Source organism: Nyctibius grandis, chromosome 3, assembly GCF_013368605.1.
Source record: "Nyctibius grandis isolate bNycGra1 chromosome 3, bNycGra1.pri, whole genome shotgun sequence".
Classification (NCBI taxonomy): Eukaryota; Metazoa; Chordata; class Aves; order Nyctibiiformes; family Nyctibiidae; genus Nyctibius; species Nyctibius grandis.
Window position 1 is genome coordinate 98,028,571 of NC_090660.1, and position 8,942 is coordinate 98,037,512.

Below are 8,942 nucleotides of genomic sequence, written 5' to 3' on the forward strand. Positions count from 1 at the left end.
TTTGGAGGTTCTGATTTTAAAGTTGTGTCAAGCCTCTTCCGCTCCTCAGGCAATCACAGAAAAATATTTGCTCTAAGAGAAAAAGTGATTTAAATGTACATTCGTCTCTTACCATGTGTGTCACATGTGGTTGCCCATGTGCAAATGCTTGCACAGCAACATCTTGTACCGTTGGTGAGCTCTAGCTTTACACCGTGTTGTACAACAAAAAGGGGTTAATCGCATATGATGTGAGAATGCAGCCTTCAGGCACGGAATTGCTATTTTCTGGTTAATTCTGGTTTTGTTGGCCAACTTAAAGTGGAGTAAAACTAGCCTTCTGCATGTCTACTAACCTAAAAAAAAAGGAAGTTTTGTTCTTTTTTTCTCTCTTTTTTCTTCGGCAAATGAACCCAGAATGCCTACATTGGCATCTCTGAGCTAATTGTTAGACTCACCCTTCCTTCTCCACCATCAAAGACCCCAGAGCTTCGCCACCAGTACGGGAAGGATGGGCTACCACAGCTTCACCAGAGAGCTACTGTCACGTTGCTCCAGTAGCAATTTCGGTTGTTTTCTCACGCTCCAGCGCCTGTCCCGGCTGGCGGCGACTGGACGTGTGCACCCAGGTCTGGCACTGCTCTGGAAACCCCCTCGTCCCAGCATCAGGTTTGCGGACGCTTTAGGGGCTACACAAATCTGTAGTTTTGGGGTTGCCACTGTGTGCTACCTGTAGGCATAGAAGTTCTTAAAGACACTAAAAGAAGCTACAGCTTATTTTTTTAAAAAGAATTTACTCTAATGCTTATGAATCATTAATGCCTCAAAATACAGTAGCTCAGGGAAAGTCTTAAAAGGACTAATAGAAACTGCAATTAATACTTTTAAGACCTTCCCTGGACTACTATTTTATTGATACTCTCATGCTTACTTTCATCTGTTTCTCTTTGAAAAGATAAGTTTTTAGCCAATTTAATATATTTTTGTGATTTCATTTGGAACCCCCTTGATATATTTACCAACTAATTTACAAGAATTTTTGCATTGTAGAAATATTCAGAAAACCTGGATGCAATTGATTCCTGTATGTCATTTTGTCTTACAGGAAAATAAATTATCTATAGTTAACCCTTTAATCCGCTGGCCTGTATCAAAACCACTTCCACATGCATCTTAAAAAAAAACCAAACAAAAACAGTGCATTAAGCAACTGCCAATCTGGAAAGTGTATTTTTAATTGCAGATTTACAGTTTGCTCTTCTGTGCACGTACACTGGATTTTTCTGAGTGCTAAGGAAACGTCCCCGTTTCTCACCCAATCCAATCCATTCTGAGCAACTGGCTTTGCACGTGGGTAAAGCTGCCTTGGGTGCCACCTGGTACAACTCAGGTAAGATTTTTCAGAAGTACATGTGTGGTATTTATAATTAATTACAACTGTAGAAACATAGGATTTGTCACTAGAGCCACAGTTAAAATAACTGGGGTGTCTCAAGTGGGGAGGAAGAGGTGGCTTATTTCTGAAGTGGCATTTAAACTCACTTTTGAGTGATAAAGCTCTAAATAACTGTCCAAGTTTGCTTTCACTTCATCCTTTTGCTAAAAGACAAAAAAAGAAAAAAAGAAGAAAAGAGCTTTTTTGATATTACCCAATGGGAAAAAAAGAACAAAACCAGAAATTAAGAGAAGGGATGTGTGAGAGTGAACCTGACGGGCACACGGGTTTACAGATGCATGAGCTCTCCCATCCGTCACCACCATTGTATTCTTTTTAAAAGAAAACATTTTCTGGGCTAAGAAACAGGATGCTGAGAGAAGGAGTGAGCTAAAAAAAAACAGCCTTTCTCATCCTGGCTATTTATTTGATATTCTTGAGATGAAATGAAATCTTGAATTGCACCATCCTTTCTAGAAATTACAGCAAATCATCACATATTTGGATCATGAAATTTGAGCCCATCTCTTCCTTCAGACTGCTTTTTCATTCTCTGCTTTATTCTTGCTGTGTCCTGGATGTCTTTTTGATTTCTGTTTCTTAAGAATTGGGCTTAGCTGTGCAAGGCTGTCAGATTAGCAGCACTGCCGTAAGCCCATGATGAAAAGACAGCTAAAATGTGTCAAGCAAGCTGATGCTGGTACATGTTATGCACATCTTGGAGTGTCTAAAAAAATTTTAAAAAAAAAATCATTCCGTGTAGGCATTTTTCCTACTATAGAAGAAACTTTATTTCTTTAAAAAGAGACCCAATGCAATAAATGAAAGCTGTGTTTTGTCTATTCTGTTCTTTTGTCACCCCCCACCTATTTTGCAAACTACCCTGAATTTTATTTTGTCCAGGGTTAAGCAGGCTCTGACTTTCAAAGCCACCACAAAATGGTTTCAGCCCGTCTCCTCCACCCTTTCCCAGAGTTCTCATTATCCAGTACAAGTTTACTTACTCTTGCTGGGATTTGATGACACCAGTGTTCACAAAGAATTTTAGTTCAGCTGAGTTGAATTTGCAAGAGGTAAACCATGGGTGCTATTTAGACTGTTGACCTCTGGGAAGAGCATTTAGAAGCATGGGATTTTGGGGGCTTTGGGGTTGGTTTTTTTTGCATGTTGTATTTTTGGAAAATAAAACTATGCTATTGCTTTTCTGCTTTTCTCAGTCTTAGCGCTTCAGAAACCTGCCTCTGGTAGTTTACTCCCCCAAGCTCTGTTCCTACTACCTACCTCACATGGACATGTGAATGGATCAGGTTTGACATATCAAGCTCTTCCAGATTTAGAGCACTGAAAGAAAACTGTCATGCTGCATTTGACTACCCTCTGTCTGCGTGTGCCATGATCCCCCAAGGCTTCCACCTCCATCAAGAGGTCTGTCACCCTGCCAATTATTTTCCCAGACATGTTTCAACAATGCCAGCTGCCTTTCTGCCAGGTAACTTCTTCCATTACTTACGCACTGCTAAACAAACCAATTGCCCTGAATGTCTTTAACAAACACACAACAATCTGGCCATGGTCCCATCTCACCTCATTCCACAGAGTAATCACCACGCTCTTCTGCAACCTCATTTTCATGAGGATTTGCAATGGTAAAGAATGTGCATTTCAAAGCCGTGAGACCCTCAGCTTGGTAGGTCTATTACTCACTGTGCCTCTCGACATAGCAGGCAACTACCATGTAAGTCATGGTTCAGGCTGGGAAAAGACCCTTCACCAGGTGAGACTCAAGTACAGCATTTATTCAGCTGTTCTGAGGGAACTGTAGGTAGAGCTACAGGAGCAGCGCAGTAGCATTTGAGCTCTTCACAGTGCTACAGATAATGCCAGAATTGCCTTCGGTGCTTCACATCAGCTTCCAGAAGCTCTTGCCAAGCAAGGAACAAGAGCTAAGGGTTTGTGCTGGCATCCATTTTGGGAAAGTTATCTGGAGAACAGCATGGGAGCCAGAGAGTTTGTGAGAGCATCTTTCACTGAGTGAAAGCTTCCTGGGTTCCCAAAAATGCTCATGTATCGGAGTCCACAGGAGCTGATCCAGATGCTCTGGGGTAGTTAACCAACAGGTAGTAACTGCAGTAAGATACAGCCCAAGAACAGATGTGTGCTGCAAACTACACCTGATTCAACATGATGAACACATACTGTCCAGCTGATGCACAGATAACACAGGTTTAATTACCCACAGTTTGATTATCTGGTGTTGACATGGTTTTTATGACTAAGTCACCCTTGAGACGCTCAGAACCTGGAAATCCCAACCACAGATAAAAATTTCCTTGCAGCTACATAAAGTCACGGTATTTTTCTGACAAACTTTGGCTGAGAGTTTTGAGCGTTTCTAACTTATCAGGCTTGCAGTGTATTTTACAAGGAGAGTGAACTCTTAAGGCATAAATCATTGACTTAAAGGAAAACAACTGTGTAACAATATTACAAGATATACAGAACAGGATGCACTTGGATTCCAGTTTCTGTTCATTGCCTTGCCAGAGAGAAGGATCATAAATCAGAAATAGAGAATGGAAATCAAAGAAAAGTAACAGGAAGTGTCAAAATGAAAACCTGGTAGAAATTACCAATAGGGGGAAAAGAAAAAAAGACTCCAGATGTTTTTTAAAAAAATAAAAACCTGGGAAAGATTCAGCGAAGAAAAGATCTACAAGCAGAAAAGAAAAAATGATAGCTTAGGTGGGGGGCTTCTCCTCTTCCTTTCTTTATCACATACAAGCCAGGTCTAGTGAGGCAAGAAAATATGTATCCACTAAGAAGATGAGGGAGGCAAAGGGGGAAAAGGCCATATAAACATCACCTCCCCTTTCCTACCATGAAGCACAGCTCTGGAAACTCTGATCGTAGAAATATTTCAATCACGTTCACAATTCAAAAGGTCCATTAAATCCAGGATTATTACCACAAGAGAACTTGATCGGAGCAGCCAGGCTGTAATGTTTAAGGTGGTCCCTAGTCACACATACCTACAGGCTGCAGCACTCCCAGTCACACTGCGCGGAGCGTGTGAACCCCAGCCCTGTGCAGCACCAAGCTTTTTCCTCTGGGGCCATCTGCCGGCTTTCACGCAGATGCTTCTCGGGACCTTTCTGGGACGATGATTGCTTTATCAGGTGCATCGAAGGTGAGCCATGCTGGAGCCAGTAGGCATGATTTCTCACGGAGCTGTAGTCCAAGCTGTGCTGGAGGCTGCGTCTTCCCTTCCCACATGCCGCCGTAACTCCAATTGGCACGTGATTCTTAAACCAGTCTTCTGAAGACTTAAAAAAAAAAATCCAACTCCACTTCCCGTACTTCCCTTGTGATCAGAGATGTTATCCACCCTTTCCCATGTGTGTGCCACGTTTAATCCAGCAATGGCCCTAAATATCATAATTGTGAAGGTAAGGTACTTTAAATCCTTCCTCCAATAATCAACTCCAAACAACATTAATCTATCCGCCCAAGACTTTTTCAAACAAAACTGTGAATGATGGAATTAATTTGCAGACTATTCCTTAGAAAGACTAAGACATTAACTGATCCATATTTAATTTCTTGAAGAATCAAGCTTAGTCAGTAGACTCCTGAATCAAGAATAGATTAGATTTTTATTTGTACGCAATCATTTCAGGGTAATTTTACCAACTGGCACATATTTGTATCATGCTGCTACTAAACTAACAGTGTATTATTGCAAACTCGTTTTCAAGCTGCTTAACCCAGGAATGGCTGGAGGCTTAAGGTTATCGTTAAAAAAAAACCCAACAAAACACCAAAACCAATGAACCAATCCACCCTGCCCCCATTAAATCAAACACCTTTCTCCCCTCACGCCTCCAGCATGCTTTACAAGTGTTATGAATTTGAATAATATTCATAAACCATACAGTAAAATGAAAACACCTTAAATCCTAGCACATTCCATACAAAAATAACCTCATGTTTTAAGGAATCAAAATATCCACTGTTATTAGGGGAAGGCGTCCTGCTGGACTTCTTGTTTGCAAACAGGGAAGGACTTGTGGGTCATGTGATGGCTGGAGGCCATCTTGGGCATAGTGATCATGAAATGGTAGAGTTTTCAATGCTTGGAGAAGTAAGGAAGGGGGTCAGCAGAACTGCTACCTTGGACTTCCAAAGGGCGGACTTTGGCCTGTTTAGGAGCCTGGTTGACAGAGTCCCTTGGGAGGCAGTCCTGAAGGGCAAAGGGGTCCAGGAAGGCGGGACACTCTTCAAGAAAGAAATCTTAAAGGCACAGGAGCAGCCCGTCCCCATGTGCCAGAAGACGAACCAGTGGGGAAGAAGACAAGCCTGGCTGAACAGAGAGCTTTGGCTGGAACTTGGGAAAAAAATGAGAGTTTACGAGCTTTGGAAGAAGGGGCAGGTGACTCAGGAGGACTACAAGGATGTCATGAGGCTATGCATGGAGAAAATTAGAAGGGCCAAAGCCCATCTAGAACTTATCTGGCCCATGCCGTAAAAGGCAATAAAAAATGTTTCTACAAATACATTAGCAACAAGAGGAGGGCCAAGGAGAATCTCCACCCTTTATTGGATGCGGGAGGAAACATAGTGACGAAGGATGAGGAAAAGGCTGAGGTGCTTAATGCCTTCTTTGCTTCAGTCTTTAGTAGTAAGATGAGCTGTTCTCCGGGTACCCAGCCTCATGAGCTGGAGGACAGGGACAGGAAGCAGAATGAAACCCCCATAATCCACAGGGAAATGGTTAGCAACCTGCTACACCACTTAAACACACAAAAGTCTATGGGGCTGGATGGGATCCACCAAAGGATACTGAGAGAGCTGATGGAAGTGCTCACGAAGCCACTTTCCATCATTTACCAGCAGTCCTGGCTAACCAGGGAGGTCCCAGGTGACTGGAAATTAGCAAATGTGACGCCCATCTACATGAAGGTCTGGAAGGAGGATCCGGGGAACTACAGGCCTGTCAGTCTGACCTCAGTGCCAGGGAAGATTACGGAGCAGATCATCTTGAGTGCTATCAGGGGGCACGTACAGGACAACCAGGCAATCAATCAGGCCCAGTCAGCATGGGTTTATGAAAGGCAGGTCCTGCTTAACTAACCTGATCTCTTCTATGACAAGATGACCCGCTTTCTGGATGAGGGAAAGGCTGTGGATGTTGTTTACCTGGACTTTAGTAAAGCCTTTGACACCGTTTCCCACAGCATTCTCCTGGAGAAACTGGCTGCTCATGGCTTGGATGGGCGTACGCTTCGCTGGGTAAAAAGCTGGCTGGCTGGCCGGGCCCAGAGAGTTGTTGTGAATGGAGTTAAATCCAGTTGGCGGCCCGTCACAAGTGGTGCTCCCCAGGGCTCAGTATTGGGGCCAGTTCTCTTTAATATCTTTATCAATGATCTGGACGAGGGGATTGAGTGCACCCTCAGTAAGTTCGCAGACGACACCAAGTTGGGCGGGAGTGCTGATCTGCTTGAGGGTAGGAAGGATCTGCAGAGGGATCTGGACAGGCTGGATCAATAGGCCAAGCCAACTGTATGAGATGCAACAAGCCTAAGTGTCGGGTCCCGCACTTGGGACACAACTACCCCATGCAATGCTACAGGCTTGGGGAAGAGGTGGAAAAGGACCTGGGGGTGTTGATCGATGGCCGGCTGAACATGAGCCAGCAGTGTGCTCAGGTGGCCAAGAAGGCCAACAGCATCCTGGCTTGTATCAGCAATAGTGTGGCCAGAGGGACTAGGGAAGCGATCTGTACTCAGCACTGGTGAGGCCGCACCTTGAATACCGTGTTCAGTTTTGGGCCCCTCACTACAAGAAAGACATTGAGGTGCTGGAGCGAGTCCAAAGAAGGGCAACGAAGCTGGTGAAGGGTCTGGAGAACAAGTCTTATGAGGAGTGGCTGAGGAACTGGAGTTGTTTAGCCTGCAGAAAAGGAGGCTCACAGGGAGACCTTATCGCTGTCTACAAGTACCTGAAAGGAGGTTGTAGCGAGGCGGGTGTCAGTCTCTTCTCCCAGGTAATAAATGATAGGACGAGAAGAAACAGCCTCAAGTTGCACCAGGGGAGGTTTAGATTGGATATCGGGAAAAATTTATTCACTGAAAGGGTTGTCAGGCATTGGAACAGGCTGACCAGGGAAATGGTGAACTCACCATCCCTGGAGGTATTTAGAAGACATGTAGATGTGGTGCTTACGGATACGGTTTAGTGGTGGACTTGGCAGTGCTGGGTTAATGGTTGGACTTGATGATCTTAAAAGGTCCTTTCCAACCAAAACGACTCTGTGATTCTATGACTGCAAAAGGGGAAACATAACCCCCATTTTCAAAAAAGGCAAGAATGGAAGACCCAGGGAACTACAGGCCACTCAGTCTTACCTCTGTGCCTGGCAAGATCATGGAGCAGATCCTCCTGGAAACTATGCTAAGGCACATGGAAAACAAGGAGGGTGATGGTAACAGCCAACATGGCTTCACAAAGGGCAAATCATGCCTGACAAATTTGGTGGCCTTCTATGACAGGGTAACAGCATTGGTGGATAAGGGAAGAGCGACTGATGTCATCTACCTAGACTTGTGCAAAGCATTTGACACTGTCCCGAATGTCATCCTTGTCTCTAAATTGGAGAGACATGGACTCGGTGGACGGACCACTTGGTGGATAAGGAATTGGCTGGATGGTCAACGGCTCGATGTGAAAGTGGACACCAGTGACGAGTGGGGTTCCTCAGGGGTCGGTATTGGGACCGGCGCTGTTTAACATCTTTGTCGGCGACATGGACAGTGGGATTGAGTGCGCCCTCAGCAAGTTTGCTGACGACACCAAGCTGTGCAATGTGGTCAACACACTGGAGGGAAGGGATGCCATCCAGAGGGACCTTGACAGGCTTGAGAACTGGGCCTGTGCGAACCACATGAAGTTCAACAAGGCCAAGTGCAAGGTCCTGCACGTGGGTTGGGGCAATCCCAAGCACAAATACAGGCTGGGCGGAGAATGGATTGAGAGTAGCCCTGAGCAGAAGGACGTGGAAATGATGGTTGATGAGAAGCTCAACATGAGCCAGCAATGTGCACTTGCAGCCCAGAAGGCCAACCGTATCCTGGGCTGCATCAAAAGCAGCATGGCCAGCAGGTCGAGCGAGGTGATTCTGCCCCTCTACTCTGCTCTCGTGAGACCCCACCTGGAGTACTGCATCCAGCTCTGGGGCCTCCAATATAAGAAGGACATGGAGCTGTTGGAGCGAGTCCAGAGGAGGGACATGAAGATGATCAGAGGGCTGGAGCACCTCTCATATGAAGACAGGCTGAGAGAGTTGGGGCTGTTCAGCCTGGAGAAGAGAAGGCTCCGGGGAGACCTTCTAGCAGCCTTCCAGTACCTGAAGGGGGCCTACAGGAAAGCTGGAGAGGGACTTTTTACAAGGGCATGTAGTGATAGGACACGGGGTAACGGTTTTAAACTACAAGGGGGTAGATTTAGATTACATATTAGGAAGAAATTCTTT